This window comes from Halichoerus grypus, chromosome 4 (genome assembly GCF_964656455.1).
Source record: "Halichoerus grypus chromosome 4, mHalGry1.hap1.1, whole genome shotgun sequence".
NCBI lineage: Eukaryota > Metazoa > Chordata > Mammalia > Carnivora > Phocidae > Halichoerus > Halichoerus grypus.
In genome coordinates this window covers 157100689-157115876 of record NC_135715.1, presented here as the reverse complement: position 1 = coordinate 157115876, position 15188 = coordinate 157100689, and the positions used below count along the sequence as shown (strand labels likewise).

The 15188-nt window shown below is 34.3% G+C and overlaps 1 pseudogene; it reads left to right on the top strand.

The window, feature by feature from the left end:
• The first annotated feature begins 4491 nt into the window (after positions 1 to 4491).
• On the top strand, positions 4492 to 5250 carry LOC118545124 (ATP synthase peripheral stalk subunit OSCP, mitochondrial pseudogene; annotated as a pseudogene).
• Positions 5251 to 15188: the final 9938 nt, after the last annotated feature.

Below are 15188 nucleotides of genomic sequence, written 5' to 3'. Positions count from 1 at the left end.
ATAAAGAGGATGGGCAAGGAAATAAGAGAGATATGAAAGAGTTAAAATCCTTATCTACCATAAAGAAGTCATTAGATAATGAAAATTGTTCAGTTAATAGAGACAGGAATACAGAAATAATACTAGAAGAAACAAACAAATGAATGTGACCACCTCTGAAAAAGTGAAGTGAAATAGGTAGGAGTGGAGTGGCAGGGGAGGAGGAGTGTGTTGAAGCTCTTTTTTCCGTACCCTTTAACCACTATTTGCTTTTTAAAACTAGGTATATAATTACTTTAATAATAAAAATTAACTTCAAAAGTGCAATGAACAGCAGATTGTTTCCAGCCAAGATATATCAGGCAAATGTGAACAACAACAGGGAAAAAACCCAGGATGACATTAATAAGAAAGTAAATTTCAAAGTAAAAAGCGTTAAGACAGAGAAAGTAAAAAGCGTTAAGACAGAGAAGTCCAGTTTATTGTGATAAAAAGTCAAATCTAATATGAATAAGTAAGTCTAATAACATAACATCAAAAATATAAAGTAGGGGCGCCTGGCCGGCTCAGTCAGAGAGGAGCATGCCACTCTTGATTTTGGGGTCGTGAGTTCGAGCCCCACATGGGGTATAGAGATTACTTAAATAAAACTTTAAAAAATAAAATAGAGGGGGCACCTGGGTGGCTCAGTCGGTTGAATGTCTGACTCTTGATTTCGGCTCAGGTCACGATCTCAGGGTTGTGAGATTGAGCCCCCAGTCAGGCTATACACTCAGCAGGGAGTCTGCTCAAGATTCTTTTTTCCTCTCCCTCCGCCCCTTCTCCCAGCTCTCACTCGCTCGCTTGCTCTCTAAAAATAAATAAATCTCTTTAAAAATTAATTAATTTAATTAAATGAAAAAGTCAGTCTAATACTGTAACATCAAAAGTATAAAGTAGGGGCACCTGGCTGGCTCATTTGGAAGAGTGTGCAACTCTTGATCCAGGATCGTAAATTCGAGCTCCATCTTGGGTATAGAGATTTCTTAATAAAAATAAAAAACATAAAATATATACATAAAGTAAAAACTGCTAAAAATACCAAGAGAAAGAAACACAGCTGTGATAGGAGACTTTAATATCATAATCATAACTCAGATTCAAATAAATAAGACCTAAAAACACTATATATGAATAATACATATGAATTTTGTACCTTGCAAAGAGAAAGCTACTTCTTTTCTAACATTTACATAAGTTGATAATATTTTAGTCACAAAGTAAATATAAATTCAATAAAGTATACTGGCTATTTTCACTAACTATAATGAGTTCCATGTATGAAAGGAGAGCATTGTGCAAGGCAGAAGTATTGAGAGACTGACCCTTAGTAGGCAAGCCTGCCTACTGAAATGGCAACAAAGAGTTGTTACAGCCTAGATGATGATGCCTAAGGGCTCTGTGTCCCAGTCATGACAACTCCCACTCCTTCTCAAACCACAGCATGAGCTAGGACCACTCTCCATTCCTCTATTTTTTTCCACCCATCTAAATATTACCAACCATCTTAGCTGATGATACCCTCAGGAGAAAATTTTCTCAAGGCAAAAACCACAAAACATCTGAGAACAGGGCGCCTGGGTGGCTCAGTTGGTTAAGCGACTGCCTTCGGCTCAGGTCATGATCCTGGAGTCCCTGGATCGAGTCCCGCATCGGGCTCCCTGTTCGGCAGGGAGCCTGCTTCTCCCTCTGACCCTCCCCCCTCTCATGTGCTCACTCTCTCTCATTCTCTCTCTCTCAAATAAATAAAATCTTTAAAAAAAAAAAAAAAAAGAACTTTAAAAAAAAAAAACATCTGAGAACAACAACACAATAAGTAATATGTGAGAGAAATAGCAATGAACTATAATTGACATATAACATATTAGTTTCAGGTGTACAACATATGTATATATTATGAAATGATCATCACAGTAAGTCTAGTTAACATCCAAAACCTCACATGCTTACAATTTTTTTCTTATGATAAAAACTCTTAAGATCTCTCTGAGCAACTTTCAAATATGCAATACGGTATTATTATAGTCACCATGCTGTATGTTAGTGGTCCACTTAGAAATGTCTTCTATATGTATTACCAAAGCCATTATTTTTGCTTAGTTTTCCATTATTCAGACAAGATTCTATCAATTTGAGTTAGTTTTCTCCACACAACTAAATCAGTTAAAATAAATTACTTCAGACTTTAGTTACACCTTTCATGAAACAGTGTTGTTTCAGAGCATGTATCTGTTGCTTATCTTTAAAACTTCAGAATGAATACATTAGTGACAGATTTTAAAGTATTTGTACATTGCAAAACACCTTATCTTCCTTCATTCTTTCTGCAGTGAAATGTTCTTAATCTAAACTCTATTAGCTCTTCATTGCAAGGGTGAAAAGGCCTCCTATTTCATCTTGTAAACCTTTAAGGAAGAGACCTTTATGTCGTTCAGGAAATTTTAACCAAGATTTATTTAAAACCCTCCTCTCTCAACTTTAAAAATTGGCCAAAACAATTTTTACTTGAAAAATATTTATAGGATATATTTTCTGTCTTATACTGTCAATTTTGTCTTTTTCATATATACCATTTTACATCATTTCATAATACTTATACTACTTGGAGGTTACCTCAACTCCTTTATTTTCACTTTCTATCTTGAATTTTGGTATTTTTTTTCCTTTCTTGAATGCTCTTTAAGAAAGTTTCTTTTTAGAAGAAGGGAGTCAAAATCAAATCAGTTTGTTTATCCTTCTAATCTAACAAAGATTTAATTGGAAGATTAAATTGAAACTACACCTAAAATAAAAAACTTTAATTATGGATTAAAATTATTCATTACGGGGGCTCCTGGGTGGCTCACTTGGTTAAGTGACTGCCTTTGGCTCAGGTCGTGATCCCAGAATCCTGGGATCGAGCCCCACATTGGGCTCCCTGCTGGGCAGGAAGCTTGCTTCTCCCTTTCCCACTCCCCCTGCTTGTGTTCCCTCTCTCGCTGTCTCTCTCTCTCTCTGTCGATTAAATAAATAAATAAAATCTTTTTAAAAAATTATTCATTACTCTTTCTGACACATATTACTATGTACTGTCAAATCTGACAGAATCTAAATAAATTATGGGCCATAAGTTAATTAATAAATCACATAAATAAGTTGCCCCTTGCATAGACATGTCATATGGACTCTACCATATGACAAGTCTTAAGTAACAACTCATTCTCAGTAGTTCAATTTATCAAGCATTTATTGAACATTACATTTGAAAAATAATATTTGAAGTGCTGTAAATATAATTAGTAAGATTTCACCCTCAAGATTATATTCAGCTCTGTCCATGCCCTGAGTCCATAATTTTTTCCTAACTTTAACTGTTACTTATAATGTTACATTAAAAAATTTTTCATGTGTGAACATTTAGTGGAATCAAAGGTACCACTTCTGTATTTTTAAGTGTAGTAAAATTATTAATGGGGAATAAGGCAAGGATGTCTCACTTCACTTCATTTCAAAATTGTACTGGAAGTCCTAGCTAATGAGGAAAGACAAGGAAAGGAAACAAAAGTATATAGATTGGGAAGGAAGAAATAAAACTGCCTTTGTTTGCAGATGACATGATCATCTATGTAGAAAATCCAGAAGAACCGACCAAAAAACTCCTGGAAGTAATAAGCAACTATAACAAGGCTGTAGGATACAGGGTTAATATGCAAAAGTCAATTGCTTTTCTGCTCACCAGCAATGAATAAAAAAATGAAATACTTAAGTGTAAATCTAACAAAATATGTACAAGATCTAGATGAGAAAAATTATAAAACTCTGATGAAAGAAATCAAAGAACTAAATAAATGGAGAGATATTCCATGTGCATGGATAGGAAGACACCATATTGTCAAGATGTCAGTTCTTCCCAACTTTATCTACAGGTTCAACACAATCCCAGTCAAAATCTCAGCAAGTTATTTTGTGGATATTGACAAACTGATTTTAAAGTTTATATGGAAAGGCAAAAGACCCAGAATAGCCAACACAATATTAAAGGAAAAGAAGTCCGAGGACTAATACTACTCAACTTCATGACATTATAAAGCTATAGTAATCAAGACAATGTGGTATTAGTAAAAGAACAGACAAATCAAAAGAGCCCAGAAATAGACCCATATATATTCAACTAATCTTTGACAGAAGAGCAAATGCAGCACAATGGAGAAAAGATAATCTTTTCAACAAATGATGCTGGAACAACCAGACATCCACATACAAAAAAAGTGAATCTAAACACAGATGTTACACTTCTCACAAAAATTAATTCAAAGTTGATCACAGATCTAAATGTAAAACATAAAACTGTAAAACTCCTAGAAGAAACATAGGAGAAAATCTAAATGACCATGAGTTTGACAATGACTTTTTAGATACAACACTGAAGGCATGATTCATGAGAGAAATAACTGGTAAGTTGGGCTTCATTAAAATTAAAAACTTCAGCTCCCCCTAACTCAAGTTTGACCTACAGCCACCCGGAGAAGATGGCCGTCCCAGCAGTGTCCGGGCTGTCCCGGCAGGTGCGATGCTTTAGTATGAGTATGGTCAGGCCGTTTTCCAAGCTCATGCGGCCACCTGTTCAGGTATATGGTATCGAAGGTCGCTATGCCACTGCTCTTTATTCTGCTGCATCTAAACAGAATAAACTGGAACAAGTAGAGAAAGAATTGTTGAGAGTAGCACAAATCTTGAAGGAACCCAAAATGGCTGCTTCCATTATGGATCCCTATATAAAGCGTTCCGTGAAAATGAAAAACCTAAATGACGTGAGCACAAAAGAGAGGTTCTCTCCTATCACATCCAACCTGATCAATTTGCTTGCTGAGAATGGTCGCTTGGACAATACCCCTGGAGTCATTTCTGCCTTTTCGACCATGATGAGCGTCCCCCGTGGAGAAGTACCGTGCACAGTGACCACTGCATCTCCTTTAGATGAAGCCACTCTTACTGAATTAAAAACAGTCCTGAAGAGCTTCCTAAGTAAAGGCCAAGTCTTGAAATTGGAAGTTAAGACTGACCCGTCAATCATGGGTGGAATGATTGTCCATATTGGAGAGAGATACGCTGATATGTCTGCAAAAACCAAGATTCAGAAGCTCAGCAGGGCCATGCGGGAAGTTTTCTGAAAGTGTTGATTTTGTCAGTGAAAATTCCTAAACTTGGAGCAACAATAAAATGCTTCCTGAACAGAAAAAAAAAAAAAAAATTTAAAAACTTCAGCTCTGTGAAAGAGAATGTCAAGAAAATGAAAAGACAAGCCATAGATTGAGAGAAAACAAAAACATATCTGATAAAGAAATGTTATCCAAAATATACAGAGAATTCTTAAAGCTGAACAATAAGAAAATGAACAAACTGATTAAAAAACAGGGCGAAGGCCTTAATAGACACCTCACCAAAGAAGATACACAAATGGCAAATAAGCATATGAAAAGATACTTAACATCGTGTGTGAATAGGGAATTGCAAATTAAAATGAGATACCACTACACACCTATATTACAATGTCAAAAATACAAAGCATTGACAACACCAATGCTGACAGGGATGTGGAGCAAAAGGAACTCTCATTCATTGCTGGTAGAAATGGTACAACCAGTTTGGAAGACAGTTTGACAGTTCATTATGAAACTAACCATACTCTTACGTAGAATCTAACCACACTCTCAGATATTCACCCAAATGAGTTGAAAACTTATGTTCATGGGGCATGGGATCTCGGGGTGCTGGGATTGAGCCCCACGTCAGGATCCCTGCTCAGCGGGGAGCCTGCTTCTCCCTCTGCCTCTGCCTGCTGTTCTGCCTGCTTATGCTCTCGCTTGCTCTCTGTCAAATAAAATCTTAAAAAAAAAAAAAAGAAAGAAAACGTATGTCCACACAAAAACCTGCATACAGATGTTTATAACCACTTTATTCACAACTGTCAAAACTTGGAAGCAACTAAGATGCCCTTCAGTAGGTGAATGGATAAATTGTGGTAATATCCAAACAATGGAATATTATTGAGTGATAAAAAGAAATGAGCTATAAAGCCATAAAAGACATAGAGGAACCTTAAATCATATTATTGAAAGAAGCCAGTCTGAAAGCACCACATACTATATGATTTCAACTATATGACATTTTGAGAAAGGTAAAACTATGGAAACAGTAAAAAAGTGAGTGGTTGTTAGGGGATGAGGGAGGGAGAGGTGAATAGAGCACAGAGAATTTTTAGGTCAATGAAACTCTTCTATATGATAGTATCATTGTACATTTGTCCAAACCCATAAAATGTATAACACCAAGAGTGAAGCCTAATGTAAACTATGGACTTTGGGTAATAATGTGTCAGTGTAGGTTCATCAGTTGTAACAAATGTACCATTCTGACTGCCAGATGTTAGTGGAGGAGGTTACCCATGTATGGGGTTAGGGAGTCTATGGGAACTCTGTACTTTTCTGACCAGTTTTTGCTATGAACTTAAAAGTGTTCTAAAAAATTAAGCCTGTTTTTTTAAATTATTAAGGTACTCAGGTTCTAATCCATATTTTTAATTACTGATTTCCTATATTCAGTAGTATAATTAGTTGTAGATGTGCCCCACATGAAAAATAAACATTGAAATATTGTCAATAATTGTTTCCTATCAGTCCATGATTATACTGTCATAATTATGACAATCTTTTCTTTGTACTTACATCTTTCTTTAAAAGGTAATGTGCATTATATATAATATACATATTATATATTTACTCATTATAATGTATAATTGTTGGAAGTTTTTGTTTTCCACACAAATGGCAATTCATAACACTATTCTTTTTATCTTCTTAATACATTTTAAGTGATAGTATATCCCAGCTCAATCAGATTCTCTAAAAGAATTAGGGAATTACACTAATTAAGTTCAGAATTATGTTGCTGCTCTTAAATATACATACCTGAATCTTGTTGCATTTGGTTTTCCTGAAATGTTAAAATTGCATCTGAGATTACATTAAGATAACCAAACTGAATATTATGTCACTTTTTATACTCAAAATGTTAATGATGATTGTGTATAAGAGATGGGGTCTATATGCTGTCATGAGTACCTTTGTAGCAAAAAAGTTACATACTGATTTCTTAATGGTATTATAGAATAACCACTGTTCTAATCATTTACATTTAATCTTTAAGTTCAAAGAAAAGAGTTACTAAGATTCTGCATTGAGTTTTAAAGTTAATTTAGTCCAAAGACCACCCCCCTCAAAGAGGCTGTGGATAAAAATGTATTACAATATAACTTTATAATCCTATATATTTTATATTTAAAAACGTGGTTCTGAGAAGGGGTCCATATACCTCAATATACTGCCAAAGGAATCCATTGCACACATTACACAAAAACAGTTAATTTCTTGCAACTATTTATGAAAACCTATGTTGTACCTGTAATATATAGAGAGAAGAAACAAAAACTAAAAAACAAAAAGTTTGCCTCTGTGTTAGAGTCACTTTATTTCACTTGTAACATAAATTTTTGCAAGGAGGAATGTCTTTAGCCACATGTTCCTAATTCTAAGAGCTTTTAAGTCTTCCATACTGGTTGAGGCTATTCAAACTAGGTAAGCAATGACATAGGAAGCAGGCTGATAAGGATAATACCAACCAGACATTGCAAATACAGTTTACCACATTAAATAAACACAACTTACCACAACAAATATAACAAATGTAATTTTCTATTTAAAAAACACTAATAGTCCCAGTGTTAGAAAGTCAAGGCCTTGGAAGTATTAGAAACAAACTTCAATATTACAAGATAGTTCTTTGTGCTTTTGTAAAGACAGGAAACTCAGTTTCTGATGGTAAAACAGAATAAGTATAGATTTAACTTAAACATTATGGTAACTAGTGCATAGATACTCACTAATCTTATATATCTAAACATGTACCTAGTTAATCCTGTTCTTTGTAGTCTCAAAAACATTAGTTTCAATAGCTTCTGAGTTTCTCTCAAGATTTCTATTAAACTTGTAATGTCTGATTTTGACTTTCATTTAATCAAGGTGAATCCAATATATTTGAGGTTGGTGATAATTTATTTCCACAATATGGAGTATATACACTCTTTAAATTTAAGGCATCTTATTAAGGTTTTCTTTCATAGATTTTCAGAAGTGCTCAGCCTGAAAATTTCTTTGCAGCCTGAACAGGTTAAAGCAGGAGTCAACAAACTTTATATAAAGGGCCCAATAGTAAATATTTTTAGCTTTGAGGCTACACAGTCTCTATCTCAACTATTTGATACTTGTAGCATGAAAACGACCACAGATAAAATATAAACAATGAGTTGACTGTGTGCCAGTAAAACTTTATTTACAAAAACAAAAGATGGGCCAGACTTGGTCTGAAGGCCATAATTTCACAACTCTTGGGTTAGCCCATTGCTGGGATCAGGCATCCTTATAAAGTGTAATGTGAAATACAGTACAAATGCTTTGCTTATGTTTCTATTTTTAATTATTTCTTTTTATTTTTTTAAAGATTTTATTTATTTATTTTATATAGAGAGAGCATAAGTAGGCAGAGTGGCAGACAGAGGGAGAGGGAGAAGCAGGCTCTCCGCTGAGCAGGGAGCCCAACATGGGGCTCGATCCCAGGACCCTGGGATCATGACCTGAGCTGAAGGCTGCCACTTAACTGACTGAGCCACCCAGGCGCCCCTAATTATTTCTCTTTAATCTATTTTTAACCTAACATGAATTATTTGACCCTGTGCCTCTGGACTACTTTAATATTTAAATTTGTCATAAGTTCTTTCCAGCCAAAATAGTTATTAATCAATGTGGGTTAAGTGTGGATAAAGATAATTTGAGGTATATATTAATGACACTGCAAAGGTAGATATTAGTTGATACAGTATTCTAAGTCAATGTTATGCTTCTTTTATGGGGGAAAAGCTATCTCATTGTGTAGCATATTTTATTTGCATATCCAGTTACATATTTCCATTCTGAGTTTGAGCACTTAATTCCCTTGCATTCTGAGTCTGTCATTCCCTCTGATTGGACATTTTTTCTCATTTTGCTCAATCTTCTTTCTTTCCCCTTAGCACACAGATTACTTGGATAAGCACCTTCTTTTTCACAAGAGTCAACTCATCAAATTTTAATCGCTTACAGAATTGGAAACTTTTTTTGGATACCATCATCCCCTACTTTAAGGATATATGAAAACAAGCCGGAGGATTTTGTATTACATATTTCACTAAAGATATTTTAAATTTATCTGTTTTGGAAAGGCAAGAAGGAAGAGTATAGGGGTGTCTTTTCCATTCCATATGAAATTATTGTTCCTTCAGTACTGAGATCTATTCAAACAACTCATGTAAGACTTATTGCCAAGATTTGATGACTTAGCCAAATTCCAAGGGTCTTATCCTAGTTCTTGTCCTCCTAGATTCTCTTAAATTCAATACTGTCAACAGCCTGTGTTCAAATTTTATTAATTCTCAGATATGGTTCTCTTTCCTTACATTCAGTTTGAGTCAGTATCTCTTTCAAAAATATATTTCTTCTTTTACCAACTACTAATCATGGCACTATTCCCTTTGCCCTGTAAACTGTCTTATAAGGGAGTTTTCCTGTTTTCTTCTGCACTTTAATAGTCTTTAATAGTGACTCTGACCTTAGTGCTCTGATTCTCTTCCTAATTTAGCCCTAAAAAACAAAAAACACCTGAATGAGTGGTCACTCCCTCCTCTAACTCAAAATCACGAATACACAATTTTTTACATTTTATTTTCAGAATCCATACCTCTTAATGTTAGTTTGCTCATCTTTCTTCTCTCCTAAAAATCAAAACAATACCAGTGATTTTTCTGACCTCTTGATGCTACATGGTCTATTTATATTATTTTATGTCCCCTTTTCAGCTAACTTTATAAAAATATTTGTTTTTCCATTGCCAAATCCCTTTGTTAAGCTCTATTATTGCCTAACCAGATTACTATTTCTTCAAGACCTCTCTATATCCAGGGGCGCCTGGATGGCTCAGTTGTTAAGCATCTGCCTTCGGCTCAGGTCATGCTCCCGGGGTCCTGGGATTGAGCCCTGCATCGGGCTCCCTGCTCAGCGGGGAGCCTGCTTCTCCTTCTCCCACTCCCCCTTCTTGTGTTCCCTCTCTTGCTGTGTCTCTCTCTGTCAAATAAATAAATAAAATCTTAAAAAAAATAAAAGATTTCTCTATATTCAGTTTCCATCCTTCAGTCATGTATACAATCTGAATTTAGGTTTCTTAATCCGAAGTAATTTTTTTCCTCTTAATCACTCTCATCAACTGTTATCCACATCCTTTCTAAATTCCTTACCATTAAATATTATATTCTCCCTTCAGTATTCCCATACTTATCAACCTAAATTATTCATACACAACTATTTCTAGTTCTTTTCTTTGAGCTATAATGAAGCTGCTCCTGTTCTCCCCAGACATATGAAGTCTTCAAGCAATTCCACTTACATAGAACAGTTTGGCTTCACTTCTCTATTTTTCCTGAGAGTACCAGAGCATATTGCCAATAAGCTGTGAGTAGTTGACCAGGCTTGAATAGCTATATATTACCACAAATTTCATTCATTTACCAGATATTTATTGAGCACCTCCATGTGCTAGCCAGTATTCCAGATACTGAAAATAAAGCAATGAACAATACTGAGTGGTATTGGACAGTATTGAGCAAGCCAGAGAAATTCAGGTCAGTCTATAGAGCTTAGCAAACCAGATGAGTTTGAACCCCTAGAGTCATGCTGTCCCCAATATAGTAACCACTAGCCACATAAGGCTAATTTCAATTTTAAATTAATTAAAAATAAATGAAATTTAAAATTCAGTTCCCCAACTGCAACTAGCCACATTTTAAATGCTAAATAGCTCCATGTAGCTAGTGGCTACCATATTTGACAGTGTAGATAGAGAACTTTCCCATCAACAAGTTCTATCAGACAATATTGCTCTAGAGATACTGGAACAAATATGGAAAATTTTGAGCCTATCTAAAATTTAAAAATATGTCATGGGACAGCTTGGTTACCTAAATTAGGAGCAGACCAACACTCAAAGTGCCAAAAGGATAGTAGCAACTAGGTGTTTCTTTGACCCAAACTAATCTTAACACAAAAAAATTTCAGGGTGACACAAATATATGGAATTACTCTATTATATGGCTACCCTACCATTGCCAACTTGAAGGGTACCCTTTGGGTTTCAAACAACTTTCTAAACAGCCTTCTGCCAAATTCCCCTTTTAAAAGCATGTTTGGTTTTTTTTTAAGATTTTATTTATTTATTAGAGAGAGAGAGAGAGAGAACAAGTAGGCAGAGAGGCAGGCAGAAGGAGAGGGAGAAGCAGGCTCCCTGCCGAGCAGGGAGCCCGATGCGGGGCTCAATCCCAGGACCCTGGGATCACGACCTGAGCCGAAGGCAGCCGCTTAACCGACTGAGCCACCCAGGCGCCCCTAAAAGCATGTTTTTAAAACCCACCTAATAATGTTTTCAAAAATAAAAGGAATGTTTTAACTCACTTATTTCTGTGTTGACCTGTTCCTCATTTTTATATACTAAGCATTGTACTGTGACACTAGATTAGAGATTGTCTAAAATAGATTGTAAGCTCTCAGAGAGCAGGAAGCAGTTCTGGAGCCCTCCTCATCTCTAGTCTCTCACTTCTTAACACTCTAATATAATTAGTACACGTTCTGCAAGTATTGAGTAAATGTTCATTGATGTCCTACATTCATCTACCCTAACGATCTTTTTCTTTCCTGTTCAGTCTTTCTGATCTGTATTTTCTTTCTCTTTACTTAACAGACAGTGTGGAGCATTCATTATTAAGACAATTGGGCAGCTCTAGTCCAGCCTCAACTGATTTCTTGTCCAATGATCCTTGTGTGGCCGAGATCCAGCTTCAACGAACCGGCTAGAAGCTGCCCGTTGTGATACTTAGGGTTAGTTAATACCTCGCCATACTTATTTATTCCATTATAAGCTGTCTAAATTTGATGAAATTTGCTTTTTCAGCTGTTCTACAAAACTATTTAGGTAGTTGTGGCATGTTGGTTTGTTTATGTGTTAATCTAACTGTAGTGACATTTTCTACAACATGTTTTATCCATTCCATAAATAATAACCACATTGGGAATAGTGAGGTGTCTTTCATTTTCTCTGCTTTGTGTTATTTCTTTCCTTTCAGTCTTTCAGAAGTAATGTTTAATAGTCTTTGCTATTTATTTTAATATTTAGGATGAGTCCTTTCTAATAGAATTTTTAATACTTTCATGCCTTTTAGTATAAGTACATTTGATCTTAATGATTCAGTTCCATTATTTGCTATTTTGTCATTTAATATGCTTTTGTCTAAGTTTTTATTTGTTACTGCTACTCCTTATTTAATTTTGCTTCTGCCATGGTTTTCAAAATTTGAGTAATATTTATACTTTTTTATAACATTTTCCAAATATTAGAAAAAATTCAACATGATCAGTGTTCTTACCTTTTCATGTGATTAATTTGACTGTATTAAACTTTTTCTCTCATATTTGTGATAATGCTGCAGCCTCCCTCTAATATAAGCCATTTGGTACCAAAATTTATATAATATGGATCACCTAATAGAATTGTTTTGATAAAAGAAGGGCTCACCTCTGACATGATCCCATAACGCTGACTGATATTCCACTATATTTTGGCGTTCTTTGAATGCTTTAATCTTTTGAACTTTTCTTCTTATATGTTACCAATATATTCAATTACAGATATTATTAATATTTAAAAAGACAATTATTTTCATAAAAAAGCAAAACTATTTCTTACACCAAAGGAAAACTTTAAATTCTGATTCTAAAGCCAATTCTTATAAAATTGTTCAAAAGTTACAGAACAAAGCTTAAGTGTTTTTAATCACTAAAATTTCTGTAATAGTATAAAAAATCCATTTTACATTCATTTGCCTTTTCTTTTACCAACTTCCTAATTTTAGGACAGAAGAGGAAAATCCACAAATATTGGCATTACCTTAATAAATCTCTCTCCTCTCCCCTTTTCCATCCCCAAATGTATACATGTTCAACAGCAGAAGCAGAAATGATAGGACTTAGATCCCAAAGATTTTACTGGTGAGTCAAATAGGGTGTTTCTTTGAAACCATAATGAATATGTTTGCCAGCCAAGTGGTTTCATGAGAACAGTAGGACTATATGATTATATACTAGCATACAAGTATCCCATGCACATTATTCTCAGTTTTTAGAAATATAGACTTATTAAATATTAATAGACTTTTAAAGTCCCACAATGAAATATCAAAAGCTTTTGTTCTGTAAATAAACATTATTAACCACTGATGTTAAAGATCTTTTAATAGAACTATCCTTGAGAACAAAAAAAGTTAATGTTTTGATTTTCAAAATGTTAAACATGATGCTAAACAAATCCTGCACTGTTAATAAAAGTTAATGATGTACTATTGGATAAGGAATTTTGATAATAATTGATACCCAAGTATGTTTCTTCCACAGAGCTGTATAGATTATGTGCGTACACACATCTACTATTTATATACACATATATAAATTATATACATATACACATTATATACATATGCATATATATAATTCATATATATACACTTTCTTAGAATTTAGCTTTATTTTGAGAAGCTAATTAAAACTGCAGAATTTATTGTCAACCTGTATATATAGAAAACATCATCAACTTTCTTTATGGCCTGGTTTGATAGACCAAACATGTTACTTCTAAAAACAGAATGAGAGGGTAAAAATTCTCCTTATATAACTAAGTAAAGCCCATTTTAATTTTCTCTTTTCTGTAGTATATCTTCTACACATAAATTTGAGAAGTTTTTATTTACTTAGTTCCCATTTTGAAAGGTCCATCTGAAGACATCTGAAATTCACTGTGTTAGAGTAAAATAGATAATACAAATACATGTACCAATCACAAAGTAATAACTATGCAACCTGTTTTCCCAAAATCTCTAATACAATCAGAAAGATGGTAGCTTGTCAAAAGATGAAGGATCTTGGAAAATTAAGACTTTAACTTCCTTTCCTGGCAGCTGATTTCAGAAGGATGGCTTAGAAAAAGAGGTATGATTTAGTTTATAATACTGCTTTATAAATTTCTGCCAAAAATGGCAGTACAATATTTTCAAACAAATTTATACATAACTCCCAGATGTAGGAGTGTGTTTCATGGATTTATGCTATATTTAACTAAAATAATGAATTGGGGTCATATACACAAAAAAATTTTTATATCTTTCCCAGAAATAGTGTTTGGATAGTATTAAAATACAGAATCAAAGGACTAGAAAAGACTTTACAGGGACATCCAATCCAACTTTGATATCATGCTTCAACATTCTCTATTGTTATGATAATAAATTGTTGACCCCGTAGGCCTATACTTTGACTAAAATGTATTCTGAAATCTCTATAGACTTCTGGGGAAAGGAGCAAAATTTTCCAAAGCGTGGGTGTAATAGTCTTAATCAGTGCTGTTTCTTTCAACTCTATTCAGTGTTTCCATTCCTATGCATAAATTCCTAAAAATATGCTATCAGCTCTGTCCTTCCATGTTGAGTACCACTCTCTGATTAGCAGTTACAGTTATTGCTGTTTGTTGGACCTGCTATATGTGTTTTTGTCTCTTTGCTTTTATGTATTGCATAAAGTTGCTAATATTTCCTGCATTCTCATGATTGCTCTCAGAAATCAAGTGCCATTCAAGACTACTTGTTTTCACATTGTCATTTTTGTCCTTTCCACCTGATAATAATCCTTCTTCAGTTTTCTATATACTGGTTATCTTGATACCTACTTTCTGACCTGTCAGGATAAATAGCAGGCATCGATTTTAAATTAGTGAACTAACAGATTAAGGTTTTCCAGTTTTACCATTCTTTTTAGGTATGCTGCTTAAAATAGTATCAACTAATATAATACCAAGCCTGATTGTATTGAAGTAAAGATACACAGTAACAGGCTGAATAGTCATTAAAATATTTTATCTAAGCTAGTGAGTGATACTATATTGACAACTGACTTATTTTTAAGACATGTAATTAAAATTTTTTCCATCTACTGATTTGTCAGTTTTCCTCA